We start from the raw sequence: 13,936 nt of genomic DNA, 5'->3' as shown, positions 1-13,936 counted from the left end.
TTTTTCATCTGCTCAAGATACCATGCAATCTCTCGGTTTATTGGGCTGAGGAAAGGAAAGAGTTTTTATAACATATTATTCTATTACAAATTCCATGTTTATCAACAATAATAACTGTTGTCCATGTGGTGCATTCTGATATTTCATTGAGCATCATACCCGCTACACGGTGTATTAAACCTCTATAACTTGTATGTAGCATGTGACAAATGATAAAAAAAAAAAAAGTGCTCAGACAATCAATACTGTCACAACTCACAACCTCAACAAAGGTAAGCGGTGTTGACATAATTTCCACACCGACTTCTATACTTTTTGAGCACAAGGACTTGAAACAAGGTGCTGAGCAAGTAGCATTTTGGACCACAACCTTTAGCATTTCACATGTTGTTAGCATGTAGCGGGTGTTTGTGGCAGTGCAGGAAGGTCAGACACGCAGCATACGAGCTGAGAGACGAGAAGTTTTTCTTTAAGGTAACCAACAGACAAGCCGACCTTCTGTCGTCCTCACGCACCACAGTACCTTCCTGCTAGCATGCAAAAAATGTCACATTCCATTAGAGATCCTGGGGATTTTTTTGTCCTCATCCTCATCGTCATCCGCTTATCCGGGGTCGGGTCGCGGGGGGAGCAGCTCAAGCAGGGGGCCCCAGACTTCCCTTTCCCGGGCCACATTGACCAGCTCTGACGGGGGGATCCCGAGGCGTTCCCAGGCCAGTGTTGAGATATAATCTCTCCACCTAGTCCTGGGTCTTCCCCGAGGTCTCCTCCCCACTGGACGTGCCTGAAACACCTCCCAAGGAAGGCGCCCAGTGGGCATCCTTACCAGATGCCCGAACCACCTCAGCTGACTCCTTTCTAAGTAAAGGAGCAGCGGCTCTAATCCGAGTTCCTCACGGATGGCTGAGCTTCTCACCCTATCCCTAAGGGAGACGCCAGCCACCCTTCTGAGAAAACTCATCTCGGCCACTTGTACCCGCGATCTCGTCCTTTCGGTCATCACCCAGCCCTCATGACCATAGGTGAGGACAGGAACGAAGATCGACCGGTAGATCGAGAGCTTTGCCTTGCGGCTCAGCTCTCTTTTCGTTACAACGGTGCGGTAAAGCGAACGCAATACCGCCCCCGCTGCTCCGATTCTCCGGCCAATCTCACGCTCCATAGTACCCTCACTCGCGAACAAGACCCCGAGGTACTTGAACTCCTTCACTTGGGCTAAGGACTCATTTCCTACCCGGAGTAAGCAATCCACCGGTTTCCTGCTAAGAGTCATGGCCTCAGATTTAGCAGTGCTGATCCTCATCCCAGCCGCTTCACACTCGGCCGCCAGCCGATCCAGTGAGTGCTGAAGGTCACAGGCCGATGATCCAATGAGGACCACATCATCTGCAAAAAGCAGTGACGAGATCCTCAGACCACCGAACTGCAACCCCTCCCCACCACGACTACGCCTCGATATCCTGTCCATGTATATCACAAACAGGATTGGTGACAAGGCGCAGCCCTGGCGGAGACCAGCACCCACTGAGAACGAAACTGACTGGCTGCCGAGAACACGAACACAGCTCTCGCTTTGGGAGTACAAAGATTGGATGGCCCTGAGGATAGACCCCCTTACCCCATACCCCCCCAGCACCTCCCACAGTTTCTCCCGGGGGACCCGGTCATACGCCTTCTCCAGATCCACAAAACACATGTAGACCGGATGGGCATACTCCCAGGCCCCCTCCAGGATCCTTGCGAGAGTGAAGAGCTGGTCCGTAGTTCCACGTCCGGGGCGAAAACCGCATTGTTCCTCTTCAATCTGAGGTTCGACGATCGGCCGAACCCTCCTTTCCAGCACCTTGGAGTAGACTTTACCAGGGAGGCTGAGAAGTGTGATACCCCGGTAATTGGCACACACTCTCTGGTCCCCCTTTTTGAACAGGGGAACCACCACCCCGGTTTGCCACTCCTTTGGCACTGTACCCGACTCCCACGCGATGTTGAATAGGCGTGTCAACCATGACAGCCCCTCAACACCCAGAGCCTTTAGCATTTCTGGCTGGATCTCATCAATCCCTGGGGCTTTGCCACTGCGGAGATGTTTGACTACCTCAGTGACCTCCACCAGGGTAATTGACGACGAAACACCATCAACCTCGAGCTCTGCCTCCAACATAGAGGGCGTGTTATTCGTATTCAGGAGTTCCTCAAAGTGTTCCTTCCAACGTCCGACGACCTCCTCAGTTGAGGTCAACAGAGTCCCATCCTTACTGTACACAGCTTGGATGGTTCCCCGTTTCCCCCTCCTGAGGTGCCGGATAGTCTTCCAGAAACACTTTGGTGCCGACCGAAAGTCCTTCTCCATGGCCTCTCCAAACTTCTCCCACACCCGCTGCTTAGCCTCCGACACGGCAGCCGCTGCAGCCCTTCGAGCCTGTCGGTACCCTGCAACCGAGTCAGGAGTCCCCCAGGATATCATATCAACATTTTTATATCAACACCATCTGAGCATTCATAGTGAGAACCTTTTACAGATGCACGTCTCCATCGACAAGCAGGCTCATGTTTTTTTCCACTGCTGCCTGCAGGTGTGGAGCTAAGCAAGGAGCGAACCAAAGGTAGCCACAGTAAGGAAGGTTAGTAAGTGGAGCCATTTGAAGAGGGATACAGTGTGAATTAGACACTTTTTTTTTTGGACTGCTTATAGACCACAGCTTATTGTGATGACTTCTGGGATGGAAAAAGGATGGATATTGTCCAGGCAAGAAGACATTCCCTGTTGACCTCTCCTGTTCTCTGCGACCCTCTCCCCAGGTGTACCAGAAGAATACAGCCTGGGCTGGATTACTATGGTCATGTCTTCCCCCCTTTATTAATCAAGGTCCTTGAAGTTCTGCTCCTAAAGAGTGTGGGTGTCTTAGTCTCTGTGATTGCAGCGTCGTGCTAGAGAATAGTACGATAAAAAATGTAAAAGAATGACAAATTAGCTGTGTTCATTTGATATGGAAGGGGTGGCAACACTGAGTTTACTTGGAGGGCTGTTTTACCGTAATGACTTGCAAGGAAAATTTCACAAGCTAGTGGCTTGTCTCCAAAACCGAGAATAACATTTCAGGGATATGGGTTAGCCCTAGTCAGAGTTCCAACGGAAAGCAACATGTTAACAGATAGTCCTGGTGGGGCTGCAGATAATATGAGCGAATACAGCAGAAAAAGAGACACGCATAGTAACACACACATACCAAAAGAAAGGGAGAGAGAGTGCATGTGGTCAGGATGTCCCAGGGGTAGATTTGTGTCAAAGACAGGCAGGGCAGGGCCGTGAGAAAAGATAGTCTTGTGTTTAGAATCTAGGTTAAAAAGGGCATGTCCTCCATGGAAGAAAGCTGTCTTGCTATCTCATATGTAGTGAGCAACATGAGATGGCAACATGGAGTAAGGGTGTTGAAATCTCTTCTTGCTGCTGGCTGGATTGTTACAAAAGAAAACAGGCTGTTTTCATTGCACTACGGTATCAAATGTGAACAGAGCCACCCAGACCATCGCTCTCTGTTCCATGTTGAATTCATGTTAAATTTGTTTGTGCGTTCTTATGCATGTGTCTGATGAACAAAATTGAATTCCCTAATGTTCGATTTAAGTAAGCACATAGCAATTATTAAGTTGCAATGCATCTGCTGGACTTTCACACCAGAGAAGAAAAACAACAAAGAGGGAAAATCAATAGCAGCTCCGGGGCCAGAAGATGAAGAGAGCGGCACACCGCCGCAGGGCAGGCTGGCTCAACGGCTCCTTTACCTCAATCATTTTCATCCATTCAACGAGCACGTCTACCCAGCCCCCTTCCTCGATGTCCTCCACATTTTGACAACACATATTAATGTAGACGTCCACCAGGGCCGAGCCGTATGGAGATAACACAACAGGCACCAAGTGTCCCCTATCTTGGGGGCTCTGCTACCTGTGGAGCTAGACGGACAGATATTGTTATCCAGTTGGTGTGCTTCTCTTTGGAAACGGTTACCCTAATGATGGCTAAGTCAAAGAGGTGGAGGCGAACATGACAAGTGGTTGGCAATTCTGTGGCCCAATTCAGGTAACTACATAAACTCCCAGCAACAGGTTCCTACCCTGCATAATCTGTGGTCATTCATATGCATGACTTTGTTTCCATTTTTTAATTCGGGCAGATACTTTATTCTTACTGCAGCCAGCCGCTCTCTGTGCTGCGGAGAAGAGGGTGCACAACAAAGACAGCCCATGTCAACATGTTTGATGGTGCTTGATGTTCTTAAATACAGTGTGTTTGTGTGTCCATGCTTTACCACGCTGACGCTACTCACTGTATGAACAACAACGGGCCCCAGAGAGGTCATTGTCTTTAGTTTCTAAGCCATTAACAATTTAAGTTTAGCTGAATCAAACTTGTTTGATTTAGAAAGTTAGTTAGTTAGTTAATAGCGGAACTAAGCTAAAAAAATAATACCCAATTGTTTCAAATATGGATTCTGTTCATATATTTCATGTTAATGATGGTAAATGGTCTAATGAAGGATAAAAGGTCTTTACTGTGCATTCACTAACTTACGTTATTTTACCATTAACTAAGCTGGGTGTTCATATAGGCACTCATTGAAAGACAGCGCGAGTCTCCAAATAAAGATTTAGCCTTTCAACGGTACTATTTAAAAATATTCATACATGTTAAAAGGGAATAACAGTAGTCCTAACAAATGAATGAAATGTTGTCCTGGGTGCAGTGCCTCCCTCACTATGTCGCTGTCCATCAAACATCGCCACGCTGTCAGGGTGTCTCTGAGATCCACACAAGAAGAATGAAGAAGGCTTACTGTCCAGGGCAAGCTAGGATTGACAGGGAATGGGAGTTAGAAGAAGGGTCTCCACTCACTACCTGAGGAATGTGATTAACGAGAACCCTGACCAATGCAGAACAACCTGCCTGACTCCGAGCTCCAGCCGGTTACATTGGGGACACAGGGAGGCAGGGGTTCAGATGATATTAGACAACCGTTTGCATTTTTAATGACTTTGACAGAGAAGGGATCAGAGCATGGATTTGTCACGGCACAGCGGCTCATGCAGTCCTTCACCAGACTATTATAGCCTCCTTCCAACATAATGACCGACGCAACATAGATTGGGACCTTCTTAATCAGTGGCACAGGAGGCACAGCTATTCATTACAGTGTCTGTGCCCCGTGTGTGTCTGTGGTTGGTGTGGGAGAGAACAAGCTATCATCCATCCATAAATCCATACACCCGTCCCCAAGGGAACATTTCATGGGCATGTGCCCTGGTGTGTATCTGTGGAGAGCAGGAGTTCCCTGGTGTGTATCTGTGGAGAGCAGGAGCTCCCTGGTGTGTATGTGTGGAGAGAAGGAGTTCTGTGGTGTCTATCTGTGGAGAGCAGGAGTGTCTGGTGTGTGGAGAGATCATTGATCATTTTCCACTGGGTTTATTTAATGTATATACATAAGTCTACCCAAGGCACATGTCCACTTGTCATGCCTCTTTGTATTCTATCCCATTCTATTATATATTTTTAATTCCTATTTCTCTCATTATTATTGTCCTACTCTTGTTATACAGTTTTTCTTATGACCTCCTATTTAGTTGGCTTGCCTTTAGAATCAGTCAAAAGAACTACCCTGTGTTTAGCTGTTCAACTCTTGAATCACTTTAATATATTACAGAGCCAAACAATAGGATTGCTAAATTATGTGCTTAATGGTCCTTGTGGGGTTCACTCTGGATCCTATGCCAAACTCTCTTGCCCATGAACCCACTGGGATGGTTGTTAGTGTACAGGTTGATGAACTCTTTGAAACCTTGGTGCGGTAGCTTGGAATACAAGTCCACACCTCCTGGGATCCTTCTGCCGTGCTCCCGCCAGACGACAAGGCAGGTTAGAGGCTTCACAACCTAATTTGCTCTTAGAGATGGAATATGCATCACTTGGAGGGGTGTGCACAAAAACTGTGCTCAATGGATGTGGTAGTAGATTTAGAAATGTTATTGTATCAGTAAGGTTTACTTTTTTCGGTATTGCTATTCACACTGGAGTAATTAGCAGGTTAAAAATATTAATTATAATCAATACAAAGTAAAAAACAAAACAAATGCAGATGCACCCACGCACACAGAATGAGACTCATTATGGCTGCAGGAACGAAGAGTTCTAAAGGGAACTAGGAAGGGAGGGATGAAAGCAACCCGATGTAACACTTGTATATCAAGCACAATAAATATGTTCCGTCTTTGACAACCAACTGTCACTCGATTCCTACTACTGGCATGCTGTAGTAGGTTAGATATGTAAACTTTTTGAGCTCTTAATAAGTTGAGCTGCAACTATATATTTAAGAGTTAAAGAAAAGTATAGTTGTTGAAGCTTCATCACCCCATGCCACCCGGCCCAGCTCCCCCGTCAGCGTGGCCCATAATACCGTCTCAACTGCAGCGAATGGGACGGTGACAGAGGGAAGGATTAAAGGGTGCCACAGAGCTCTCACGTGATTCATTTAAAAGGCTTTTTTCCACAGTGGATTCACTGATTCAAAGGAAACTGCCCACTGTTTTATGCCCATTTACTCTACAGCTCGATGTCACTCCCCCTTCCCTCCATTTCAAGAGGCTAGAGATTCCGAAATTCATACACAACAATTCCCAGGTGAAAAAGTAGTATACTTTAGTGTAGTACAAATATAATATAAGCATACAACAATTATTACAAGGATGCTTTTTGTTCTTAATTTTAAGTATGTTAAACATGTACTTTTAAAAAGTGTACTGTTAGGGTTCAATAGCAGGTGGACCCAAGAGCAGAAAACAGACAGGACGGGAGTTGGAATTATGAACAGGTTTAATTTGAGTAGACCAGTGGGGTATACTACGAACCTAGCCAAACATACCGATGCTTTCTTGGGAAAACCTGGATCGACAGAGACGGATCTCTCTATCAGAGTTAAATGGTACTAAGAAGCTCACTTGGGATTTGATTTGTCATGCAGTTTTTCCGCTTTAGGTTCAATGCGCCTTCACATAAAAGGGGTGTTTATCGCGTCATTTTTCTCACCTTTACAAAGTGAATTGATAAAGGGCAGTCTATTTCACTCAAGAGGAACAGAGAGTCATAATGAACTTCTATGAGGAGTTAAAAAATCCGATAACAGCTAGGAGAAACACAGTTGCACATAATAAGGCTAGGGAGGCATCCTGGCAAAAAACAGCCGATAATGTAAATTTGTATAAGTGAAAAGATTCTGCATATTTTCTGTAAAATAACTATGTCAAATGCAGAAGTGTTCACCATTAATCTCAATAAAGTGATGATGATTTCAAAATGCATAAGCAACGTCCAACCTGCCTTACTCTATAATTTAGGGAATTCACTTTAGATACACCCTATGTAAGAAATGTATCGCATATTTTTTCAACCACTGGGAGGCAGCGGAGTTGGCGTAGTGGATTACTATTGCCTAATAGGTGTCCCGACTGGAGTGCACTTCTGTTTACTTTCTGCTGTAGTGAATTGGTTACTACACAACTAACCGGAGCAAAGTATGATTCCGCCGCCGCTGCTGTGAAACGAGTCCCTCAAAATTCGAAAGCGTCAAAATGCATCAAACATTATTCTATCAAAACAGACATTTACATTGATAGTCTGGCGTTATTATTTATTTTTCTTGGGTGTAATGTGCAGAGGGTAAGACTGTTTTTATTGGCAGTCTAGCAGAAACCATTGACTTGCTCTAGCCTAGCACCAGTGATCTCTGCAACTAGAAGGACTGAATAAAACATGTTGAATTGTCTCCAATGATAAATAACACATTGGCTCACTTTGGAAATTAGGTCCTGTGTCCAAAATTCCAAACTACCCCTTTAAGGTATCGACCAAAACAACACGGTCTCAAGTAGCATCGAAACATCTCCGTTCAAACGATACTTGCATTCCATACTTTTTGTACCTGAAGTTTTTTCCCCCTTTCCAAGTACCCACAAAGATTTCTGTATGTGTTCGGTGTTGTGCATTCTGGGCTTACTATGATTCCGTAGTAATGAAGCACCGGGTTATTCTGGGTAATATTCTGGCGGAAGTCCCTCTCGGTTGTTACCAAGGTTCACGTGCGTGCACACAAAAGTGCTGCAACAGCTACATTCGGGACACGGTGAAAGAAATAGCAAGAAGCTACTTTTGGTGGCCTAAGATGGATAGCCCAATTGAGGAGCTTGCCAAAAGCTGTTCATCATGCCAAAAAGTCAGAAACAACCCTCCCCCTGCACCTCTTCACCACTGGGAGTTTCCACAAGGACCATGGCAGCGTGTGCATATTGATTTTGCGGGACCATTTGAGGACAGAATGTTTCTTATTGCTGTTGATGCACACAGTAAATGGCCAGAGGCGGCTATCATGAGATCAACCACGGCAGAGAAGACTATTGAGAAGTTGGGGGAAATGTTTAGTCAGTTTGGATCTCCTGCACAGCTCGTCTCTGACAATGGACCCCAATTTGTCTCACAGGAAATGGCCGGGTTCCTACAAGCTAATGGAGTTCAACACATTTAGTCAGCTCCTTACCACCCCGCAACGAATGGTCTCGCTAAAAGGTTCGTTCAGACCATGAAGCATGCTTTGAAATCATCACAGGGACAAGGAACACTACATCAGAGACTGCATATCTTCCTGCTGACCTGCCGCAACAGTGCACATGCAACCACCAAGACTTCTCCTGCTAGCCTAATGCTAAAGAGAGACCTGCGCACCACCATTGACCTCTTAAAACCCTCATCGGTGAAGGACGTTTTCCAAAGTCAACAAGAGAAACAGGTTGGGTACAGAGAAGAGAAGGGCAAAGAAAGAGTTTTCACTGCAGGAGAATCTGTGCTGGTAAGGAACTACCGGGGCGAACCTAAATGGATTCCCGCCACTGTTATTGCACAAACTGGGTTAGTTCCCTCATGACCCTTCACTTCCTGGCCCTGACAGAGACCTGGATCACTCCAGAGAACTCTGCTACTCCTGCTGCCCTCTCCACCATCTACTCATTCTCGCACACCCCTAGACCATCCGGGCGAGGAGGGGGGACCGGACTCCTCATCTCACCCATGTGGTCCTACCAGGTCCTTCCACTAGAACAATTGGCCGGATCTGCGTTTCAATTCCACGCTGTCAATGTCCTGCGTCACCTCTGCTCTCCCCGTTACCCCGCTCCCCTGGTCTGACCATCACTTTGTTGGTTTTTCTCCTTGAAATCCTCTCCCCCCCCCTCTCTAGACCCCACATTGTCACCACTCGCCGTAACCTCAAATCCCTCTCTCCCTCTACGTTTGCCTCTACTGTTCTGTCTTCACTACCATCTATCGAACAATTCTCTCAACTATCTACAGATGAATCTTCAGACACTCTGCTTCCTCACTCTCCTCCTCCTTCTCTGTCCCTTCCACTCAAGACCAGCGCGATCCTCACCCCCCCCCCCCCTTGGCTGTCCCATCCTCTGCGGACTTGTAGAACATTTCATACCAACAACTTTGATAAAGAAGACAATACGGAGGAAAATAGGATCGAGAGGAAGAATTAGTAACAGGATTAGGAGACGAGGAAGTAAGCTCGTTGCCAGGGCGGCGCGCACAGTCGCAGCGGCCCCTCTCGAGATCTGTGAGATTGAGATTGAATGTTTGAGTGTGAGACGTCCTACGAACATAGTTTATGACAGGGAAACAATATTAAACATTAGGACATAGCGAGTAACATAACTGGCATTCGCTGGCATCTGGACATATTACGCAAACATAGGATACTAACGGACACTGTGACACTGTGCCCGCATCTGCCCGGAGGAGGACGCAGCAGAGACGGGTGGACGTAAACAAACTGAACAGCTTCTTTCAGCTACCTTCCAAGAAGCGCTATCGCAGCTTAAGATGCTCCACCACCAGGCTGCGGAACAGCTTCCTGCCTCAAGCTGTCAGGATGCTCAATGCACCAGCGTCCTAGATCTTCTCACTGGACTTTATTTATTATTTATTTATTCATCATTGGGACTTTGTTTGAAATGTATGTGTACTTGATCTTGATCACTGAGAAACGCCTTCTCGTTTTGAAGTTGTGAGCAGCTGGGAGGAAATGGAAGAGATCAGACTGTCCTGATGATCTATCTCACTAACTTTTCCTTCTTTCAGGTTTCACCTCTGCCTCAAACCCAAGGAAACTGTTTTCCCTGTTCTCGTTCCTCCTCAACCGTCCCTCACCCCCACCTCCTTCCTGCCTCACTGCTGATGACTTTATTACCTACTTTACCCAGAAAGTGAAGGACATAAGCTCCTCTTTTATCCCTGCCTCCATTCTCCCTCCTCCCATTCCTTCCTCTATCTTTACCCAATTTAGCCCTCTCACCTCTGACGAGGTCAACAGAATAATAACATCTAACCATGCCACCACCTGCCCCCTTGACGCTATCCCCTCCTCTCTCCTCCAGGAAGTCTCAAGCAAGATCCTGCCATTTCTTACCTCAATTATCAACTCCTCCCTCACTTCAGGCATTATTCCAGCATCTTTCAAGACTGCCAGAATAAAGCCTCTCCTCAAAAAACCAACTCTTAATACCACCGACATCCAGAACTACAGACCGGTATCCCTTCTTTCATTCCTGTCTAAAACACTGGAACGTGCCGTTGCTAACCAACTGTCCTCCTATCTCTCATCTAACAACCTCCTTGACCCTCACCAGTCAGGTTTCAAAAAGGCACACTCCACTGAGACGGCTCTCCTCGCGGTGACTGAGTCGCTCCATGCTGCCAGAGCCTCGTCCCTCTCATCGGTTCTCATTCTACTCGACCTGTCCGCAGCATTTGACACGGTGAACCACCAGATCCTCCTTGCCACTCTTGCCGAACTTGGCATCGCTGAATCTGCTCTTTCCTGGTTCACATCCTACCTGACGAACCGCACCTATCAAGTGACATGGAATGGCTCCTTGTCCAAACCTTACACGCTTGAAACTGGTGTCCCTCAAGGCTCTGTACTGGGGCCTCTTCTGTTCTCCCTCTACACCAGATCTCTGGTCTCGGTAATTGCATCACACAGCTTTTCCTATCACTGCTATGCTGACGACACTCAGCTATTTCTCTCTTTCCCCTCATCTGATAAAGCCCTGATTGCAACAGGCATATCGGAATGTCAGCACCTGGACAACTGCCCATTACCTGAGGCTTAACCTCAACAAAACCGAGCTCCTCGGGAAAGATTGCCCACACATGGAATTACTGGTCACTGTTGAGATCACTGTATCACTGTATCTCCTTTTCCAACTGCCAGAAACCTCTGTGTTGTATTGGACAATCAGTTATGCTGCACCGCAAACATCACTGCGGTGGCCCGATCCTGCAGATTTGCACTCCGCAGAATCCGGCCCTTCCCCACAAGGGAAGCAGCTCAGCTTCTAGTCAAATCACTGGTCATCTCCCGCCTCGACTGCTGCAACTTACTCCTGGCTGTACTTCCTGCCTCTGCGATTAAACCTTTGCAGCGCATCCAGAATGCGGCAGCGCGCCTCGTGTTCAACCGATGGTACTGCCATACAAGGCAGTCGATGGAACTGCCCCTGCCTACCTCCAAGCATTGCTAAAGCCACACACCCCAGCTCGATCCCTCCGCTCAACTACCTCAGATGGACGTCTGGTGCCGCCATCGCTAAGAGCTAGCAAAGGCCGTTCAGCAAAGTCACAACTTTTCTCGGTTTTGGGACCAGTGGTGGAACGAGCTCCCTGCCGCTCTCTGGACCGCAGAGTCGCTCACTATCTTTCGAAAAAGACTCAAGACTCACCTGTTCAGAATCCACCTCGACATTGCATAGCTACCCTCCCCCTTCTGGCCACCATTGTACACTGTATTATGTTGTATTGCATTGTATTGTAATTTAGTACTTAACGGTGTAGCAACTGCAGTAGCTGCTATCATTGCTATAACACGGGGAATTGGTTAGCCTAGCGATTGTTGTGCTTGCACTTGGTTCTATGATCATCCTTTCTGTACCGACAGCGATATATTGATGCACTTCTTATGACAAATGTACTTATTGTTGCTGCTAAATGCCCTAAATGTAAATGTAAATGGTCAGTTTGGGAAAGACCCCCTTTTTCCGGGTTGGATTGTAGAGCCACACCCTCTCCGCAGGCATGAAGGAGCGGCCCTGGCAACGGAGGTCATACTCCCGCTTTTGTCGTGCCCCCGCCTGTTCCTGACGCTGCCTTGCAAAATTGTGAGCCTCTGCCAGACACTGCTGAATGTCCCACAGGTATTTGAAGACCGGTATCTTAGGGAGATCAGTGCCGTGAGGGGCACCAAAGGCTATGTCCACAGGTGTCCACAGCTCTCTGCCAAACTGGTGTGCACCCCATGCTCTCTTGCACCGCTGAGCTATAAGCCCACAGGAATAGGGGTAGGTGGCGGTCCCAGTCTATCTGGTATCGTGAGGTGACGATAGCCAGTTGCGTGGCAAGCATCCGGTTGAACCTCTCCACTAGCCCATCACTCTGGGGGTGGAGGGGGCGTCGTCCTGGTCTTGCTTACCCCCATGCCTTTGCACACCTCAGCAAAGACTTGGGCCTCCATGTTCCTCCCCTGATCGCTGTGCAGTTCTTGAGGTGCCCCGAAGCGACAAAACATCTCACACACCAGGCGCTCGGCTGTGGTCACCGCACTCTGGTCGGGGACCGCATACGCCTCCGGCCACTTCCCGCTCTCTGTGGTGGGGAATGGGCCCAGGATGTCCACCCCAACCCGCTCCATGGGGCCCCCCACCTGGTATTACTGCAAAGGGGCATTGGAACGTCCAGTCGGCCCCTTCTTAGTAATGCAGGACTCACAGCAGTGAACGAAAAGCGCTGTGTCCTTCCTGCAACCAGGCCAGTAAAAACGCTGGCGCAGCTTGTTGAGGGTCTTGGCCACCCCGTAGTTTCCTGCCCCCACCGAACCGTGGACCGCATATAGCACCCGTTGGTGCTACATGCTACAGTCCTTGGGCACTAGCAACTGCCACACATCTCTCCCCCAGACCCTGTAAAGCAGTCCATCACGCTGTGCCAAGGTGGCCCACTCTGAGTAGGTCTTGGTTTCCACAGACAAGGCAGAGACAGCTTGCTAGGAGGGGCGTGCCTGGTTGTCAACCCACTGTCCCACCCTGGCCAGTGTGGGGTCACTGTCCTGTGCCGCCTGCCACTCCTGGTCTTGCATCGCAGTCAGCCAACCTTCATCTGGCCCGACCTGTCCTGTGGCAGCTACCTGGAGAGTAGCTCCATCTCGCTCCTCCTGGCGTTTACAGTGTCTGCAGTCCTCACAGGGGCATCGGGGACCGGGGCGTCGGGTCAGGGGCTTCGGGACAGGGCATCTGCATTGCTGTGCAGACGCCCAGCTCGGTGTTGGACTTCAAAATCGTAGTCCTGTAGGGCCTCGATCCAACGGTCCACCTGACCCTTGGGCTCCTTGAAGCTGAGCAACCAGGTCAGGGACGCGTCGTCCGTCCGCATAAGGAACCGCTGGCCATAGAGGTAGGGGCGAAAGTGTTTTAACGCCTCAACCACTGCCAGAAGCTCACGCAGTAGTAGGTGACGCAGTTGTTGTGCTCGGGGCGAGACAAGTAAGCGACTGTAGTAAGCCACCACCCTCTCGCCCACTACTCCCTCCCGCGACAGGACTGCCCCCAGTCCCACGTCACTGGCATCTGTGTCCACTATGAAGCTGCGGCCAGGGTCAGCTGCACTGTCGTCCTCCCAGCTGAACTCCCTCCCCTTGTCTGTGAGACTGTGTAGGGGGGTGGCAATTGATGTAAAGTTGCAGACGAACCGTCGATAGTATGAGGCGAGTCCCAGGAAGCTGCGCACCTCACTGACATTTCGGGGGATGGGCCAGTTAATTACCGCCTTCAACTTTGC

General features: G+C 48.4%; 1 pseudogene; it reads left to right on the top strand.

Annotated features, from left to right (window-relative positions):
- LOC130374243 (uncharacterized) overlaps positions 1-11,859 on the top strand; it is a 31,143-nt pseudogene extending 19,284 nt beyond the window's left edge.
- The last annotated feature ends 2,077 nt before the right edge of the window (positions 11,860-13,936 follow it).

The sequence above is a fragment of the Gadus chalcogrammus genome, chromosome 21 (assembly GCF_026213295.1).
Source record: "Gadus chalcogrammus isolate NIFS_2021 chromosome 21, NIFS_Gcha_1.0, whole genome shotgun sequence".
NCBI lineage: Eukaryota > Metazoa > Chordata > Actinopteri > Gadiformes > Gadidae > Gadus > Gadus chalcogrammus.
The sequence above is the reverse complement of the archived record's forward strand: the minus strand, read 5'-3'. Positions and strand labels throughout refer to the sequence as shown.